General features: G+C 39.7%; 1 protein-coding gene across 2 annotated transcripts in view; it reads left to right on the top strand.

Moving 5' to 3' along the window:
* The first annotated feature begins 2139 nt into the window (after window positions 1-2139).
* The window catches only part of LOC134212719 (uncharacterized), an 863774-nt gene continuing 859913 nt past the window's right edge, over window positions 2140-6000 (top strand). Inside the window, exon 1 of one of the 2 annotated variants that reach the window (XM_062690803.1) lies at window positions 2140-2249. The gene's annotated coding sequence lies outside the window, so the exon portion shown is untranslated. Of the gene's footprint in view, window positions 2324-6000 lie in introns of both variants that reach the window. The other variant, XM_062690804.1, reaches the window with a different exon arrangement.

The following is a 6000-nucleotide window of genomic DNA, read 5'->3' as shown; positions in this document are numbered from 1 at the left end:
CAGGTCAAAACTGGTTTGACCGAAAATGTAGTTTGACCGACGTACAAAAGGAACAGTTGGCAGGACTTGAAAAAAGTTGTTTGCCCTAAAATGTCATTTGGCTGAAAATGGCGTTCGGCCGAAAATGTCGTTTGAATAGATCTTCTGACCATTAATGTCTTTCGGTAAGAATTGTCATTTGACAGAAAGAGCCATTTGGCCAAAAAATGTCCTTTCTGCAACCTTCTTTGAAAAGTGTCGTTCGGCTGAATTGATCATTTTGCCAAAATGACGTTTAGCCGAATAGGTCATTTGACAGAAAATGCCGTTTGGCCGTAAGGGTTGTTTGCAGTAAGAACATTTTCGGGTCAAATGACCATTCCTACACCCAACCGGCGGATGTTGGATTTTCTATCAATTCTGTATAAGAATCTACCAAAATCTGTATAAGAACTGGGAATATGCGAAAATGTTAGATTCTTATACAAGTATTGTATAAGAATCTAACAATTTTGTAAGCTTTTCTTACAATATTTGTTTGATAACTTACATTTATCGCATAAGAATCTAACAATTTCGCATATGCCCAGTTTTTATACAGGTTTTGTTAGATTCTTATACAGAATTATTAGAAAATCTAACAACCGCCGGTTGGGTGTACCAAACGGCATTTTCGGTTAAATGATTTATTCGGTCAAATGATTTTTCGGCCAAATTACCAGTTCGGCTGAATGTCCATTTCGGCTGTATATCGCTTTGGGTCAAATTACATTTTTGGTCAAACCATTTTCGACTTGATAACAGTTTCGTTCAATTCGGCTTAATGAGATTTGGTTAGATGGCTTTTGGCTTAAAAGCCAGTATCGACTTAAAAAGTAGTGAGCTTACGAAATTTCGTTCAAGGGTCATTTGACAAAAAGGCCTTTCGCCGTAAATGTCATTAGACCAAACCGATGGATATTTTTGACTAAATTACCCGTTCAGTTACTGACATTTGGCCGTATGACCTGTTGGCCCAAACGATATTTTCGGCCAAATGGCCCATTCTGTCAAACGACCATTTCGACCAAACGGCATACTCGAACTGATGACCTATTCGGCCGAACGATCATTTCGGACACACGACCTGTTGGGGAAAACCACTTTTTCGGCCAAATTATCAGTTCGGCCGTATGTCGCTTTCGGCCAATGGAATTTCCTAAGAATTTCTTATGGACAATACACTAGTCGTTCGATCACTGCAATATGTTTTCGTTTCAATCGTTGCGACACAATCTAGACGTTAAACGATAGTCAGACGACGTCAGATGCAATAGAAGTGCACCTGATTGGTTAGTTCCGCTTTGTGAAGCCGAATCATAGTTAGTTAAAATCAGTGTATGGAAAATGGCACGGTTGCATTGCCTATCAGAGTGAATCCAGATCCAACGATGCCTACCGACTAACTAGAAACGTAGAAACGCAAAATCACATACTAATATTCATTTCCTCCTCCTAATTGATTGCAAGGACGTGGCCAGCGCCGTTATTGATCATTTGAATATTTGAATCACTGAAACTTGCACAATGATAATGCTTGAACAACCTCAGTCAATCATTCAGATGATCCTTTGTGCAATTTCACTGATTCTGATCAATCACGGAATAGCAACCATAGATATGTGCAGTCTGCCGGAGCTAAAAAAAAGCTAAACCAAATCACCAAATCCTCCCCTTAGAAACGACCCTGACGAGAAACGACAGCAAATAAACGAAAACAAGACATTTTTTTTCTCTCGGTTGTTCTCACATACCTTGAGCTTTCCTCTGTTGTTGGCAGTGTGTCGTTCGGTGTCCTTGCGTAAGGTTTTTCCACCCACCTGATACCGGGTCCAGCGGCGGCGGCTAGGGTGGACAGATGTAGTAATATGCTCGTTCTTTCTCTCTTGCTATATACATGTCCACATTTCTACTGAAGGAAGACACATTCGTTATCGTGCAGGAGCGAGAGCTTTCGTGAGAACGGGAGAGTACGCACACATTACTGAGTCTAGACTGGACTGTGTTGTGTGTGCCATATTCACTGGTGGGATCTAGCCTCCTGTAAGCTCGAGTAACGACGGACTAGGGCATTGGAAAGAAAAACTCGCGAATCATATCACACATACGCGTCCCAGTGGGCGAACAGCAAGGACTTCAATTCTGGATCTCTCAGTTATTCAATCAAACTGCTGTGCTGTTTTTGTGTTTCCTCTTAGAATTCTGGTAGTTTTTCCTCGTAGCGAGACAAGGTGTGTAATTTCGTGAACGGTTTCCGTTGGTCCGCGGTTGCACGCGACCCGCGATGAGGATTACTATGGCGAAGGTGTGCTAATGGAAAAATTCACTTTTTTTTTTCTTCGTACGGTTATCAGAGGTGGAGGTGGATACCATTTTTCTGACCTAGTGCTCCGCAAAAGTAGTGTGTCATTTCGTAATGCGAGAGGTTGATGGATCGTGAGGTGAACCCTTCCCTGTGTCAATGTGGGGCACCGTGGGTGAGTGTATCGGTATTTCTTACCGTTTGATTCGTCGTTGTTGTTGTCGTTGGTGCAAAGGATTCCCGGAGAGTTTGCCAAGTCAGTGTAGTGGTGAGAGCAATAGAAGAACGGGGGAGCTTCCTGTCGCGATGGGGGAGGAAACATAAATCCTTAAGTGTCAGAGAATCGTAACTTTGGGGAGCACTGTGGGTCGAAATTTGCTATTTGGAATAGGAATATTAATTTGCTTACCCGGTCCAGCGGACACCAGAAAGAGATCCAGCAGATTGTACAACGAAGTAAAAAAACAACTCAGAGTTTATATACTCGTAGTAGCATGCACAGCTAATAATTTTGAAAATTCAATGACGTGTGAAATTGTAACTTATCCTATCAAACGAATTAACATTCGTTATTCAAGTAATTTTGATTGAATTTTACAAGCAAGCACCGTTTAAATTTATTTCGATTTAAAAGAATAGTGAGATCGATTGAATGTTACGTTTATTTGCATGCACCTAATATGTGCATGAAAATACATTTAAAATCACAACATATTTTTACCTGTGTGTCTAGAAAAGCGTTTACTGTTCTGTACCTTGGGCCAAACTGTATTTAACATTTTTAAACCATTCAAACCACCCAATTCAGCCAATCAACATTCTTAGTTTTTGCTATAAAACTTGTTTCGGGATTATTTTTGTGTTAAAATACTATAGACTGCTCCAGAAATTATAAGCACACTTGGTTTTTTTTTAATATTTCAAACTTTTTGCATTTTTTTAGGCTACGTATAGTTTATTATCTTGTCTACTCTCATATTGTGTCGAGTTTTGACGATTTTATGGAATATAAGTGATTTTTTTTACGATTTTTCCATCATACGGTTTTCAGATGTTTGCACAATACAGTTTCAAGTAGTTTCTTCAAATTTCTTATCAATACCAAATCTATTGAATATGGTCATTATACAGGTGTAAAAGTTTAAAATATTGTATCCGAAGGAGAATTAGAGGCATGTGAAATTCACAAGGATCCGCGCCGAAAATCGTCGAATAAATGTCGAACCCTTGTTTTCACTTATTTAACGTATTTTTTGCTTTATTTAATCAGTGTTGGCTTATGACTAGGATTCCTAATGAACCCTAACATATACCAAAAGCCAAAGTAGTTTGATTTGTATGCCACGTTTGTATCAATTTAATATTTTTTTTACCTAGATGAAGTTTTGCATTTTTTCGAGGTTTTCTAACTTTCGCAACATATTTGCAACATAGAATAACATTCCTATACACTTGCAATGAAAATTCGACTGATCTAATAGCTCTTTTTTACTAGGTTATTTTTAAAAAAAAGGCACCCTGAAAATGGACAATTTGTGCAAAGCATTTTTTCTGACCCAAAATAGAAGCCAAATATTCAGAAAAAATACATCACGTTTTTAAATTGCATCGATATTTTCATTAAGCATTACATGCCTACTGTTTTTTTTTGTGTGCTTATAATTTCTGGAACGGTCTATATACTATGACCACGACAATATACCGCCACTGTACCAATGTATGAAGCACCATGCTACTCCACGGTTTAAACACACTAGAATTCGTTTAGAAATGATGTTACGTAAAGCGGAGATGAGAAGCACCAGGGCACCCTTCACAGTATTGAGCCCTTATTGCGCTAACCGGAGCTATGGCGTAGTTGACTTTTTGCTTCTCCGGAATAATCGGCTACTCTTATTCAATCTCAACTTGAGGTTAAATAAGGGTGGGATTATGAGTATGTTTTATTTAGTTTTTCATCTAATTGTCACCTATATGGATTCGCTATATGCGTTTTTCACAGTGTACTCTGTGTTTCGTCTTTGACGTTCTTGAAACGATACCGACTTGGTTTCATCGTTGCTGTTCACATAAATGTTGAAGTTGTGGAGTGTATTATCGTAATTCACAATGGCTACAGTTAGGATAGCTCAAATCAATCTTCAGCACAAAAGAACAGCAACGATTAATCTTTGTAGACTTATGCAAAATGGCAAATCCCAAGTGGCTTTGGTGCAGGAACCCTATTTTCGCAAGGGTAGCTTTTACCTAGGTAACCTGCTTTCAGTAATAAAATGGCAAACTCTCGATCAATGCCGCATGCATGTGTGCTTGTTAACAATGCTATTGTTGCTACACTTATCTCTGAACTAACAACCAGAGATGTATGTGCTGTCACAATTGATGCAACTGGCGGGGGTTCCGGAAATACGTCTATTGTTCGGTTTATTTACCACATGATGAACCATCCCCTACGGATGCTTTCAAACGAGTTGTCATATATTGCACTTCAAAAGGCCTCCCGCTAATTGTCGGCAGTGATGCTAATGCTCATCACATCATCTGGGGTAGCTCGGATATCAATCTGAGAGGCTCCAGCTTGATGGAATACTTAAGTAGTACCGAACTTAGTTTACTTAACATAGGCAATCGCCCAACCTTTATGGTATCTAATAGAGCAGAAGTGTTAGACATAACCCTTTGCTCTAATAGAATCAGTCACGAGTTGACGAATTGGCATGTGTCAGATGAGGAATCCATATCTGACCATCGCTACATCTATTTTGATCAGTTGAATGTTTCTTCACAGACCTTGCGTTTTAGAAATCCCCGTTCAACCAACTGGGATCACTATACCGAGTTGCTCTCGACAAAATTTCATGGATATCTACCATCCATTGAAACTCCTACCAGCTTGGATGATGCCGTTGATACTACAAAATTGCATATCGTGGAAGCTTTTGAAGAAGCTTGCCCCTTGCGTTCTGTGAAAACCTCAAGAGGAACCCCGTGGTGGAATTCCGATTTGGCTAAGCTCAGGAAGCAGTGTAGAAGGAGTTGGAACAGACGCCATTCAGCAGGGACGGATTCTTTCAAGTTGGCTCGCAAAGCATACAAGAAGGCTCTACGATCTGCTGAACGATTCGGCTGGAAAAACCTTTGTGCAAATGTTTCCAATTTGAGTGAAGCCACTCGATTGAATAAAATTCTTGCGAGATCCAAGGATTTCCAAGTTGGCGAAATTCGCAAGCCAAATGGCGACTACACTTCTTCTGACGAAGAAGCGTTAGAGCACTTATTTGATACACACTTCCCTGGATGTGTAGATATAGCATCTTCGGATGTTCCTGATGTATTTTCATGTAGTTATGGTTCTTGGGCTCAGGCTCGTAGAATCATAACTACTGAATCGCTTCAATGGGCTCTTCACAGTTTTGCTCCTTACAAATCTCCAGGGGAAGATGGAATCTATCCCGTTCTTCTTCAGAGGGGTTTTGACCATATAAAACATGTGTTGATGAAACTTTTAGTATGCAGTTTTGCTACTGGGTATATTAGCATATCCTGGCGGGATGTCACTGTAAAGTTTATCCCAAAAGGAGGACGTGCTTCGTATGAAGAAGCAAAGAGTTTTAGACCCATCAGTCTGACCTCATTTCTTCTGAAATGCTTAGAACGTATTATCGATCATCACATTCGTG

The sequence above is a fragment of the Armigeres subalbatus genome, chromosome 2 (genome assembly GCF_024139115.2).
Source record: "Armigeres subalbatus isolate Guangzhou_Male chromosome 2, GZ_Asu_2, whole genome shotgun sequence".
Lineage (NCBI taxonomy): Eukaryota > Metazoa > Arthropoda > Insecta > Diptera > Culicidae > Armigeres > Armigeres subalbatus.
Note: the sequence above shows the minus strand (reverse complement) of the source record. Positions and strands in the feature narration are given on the sequence as shown.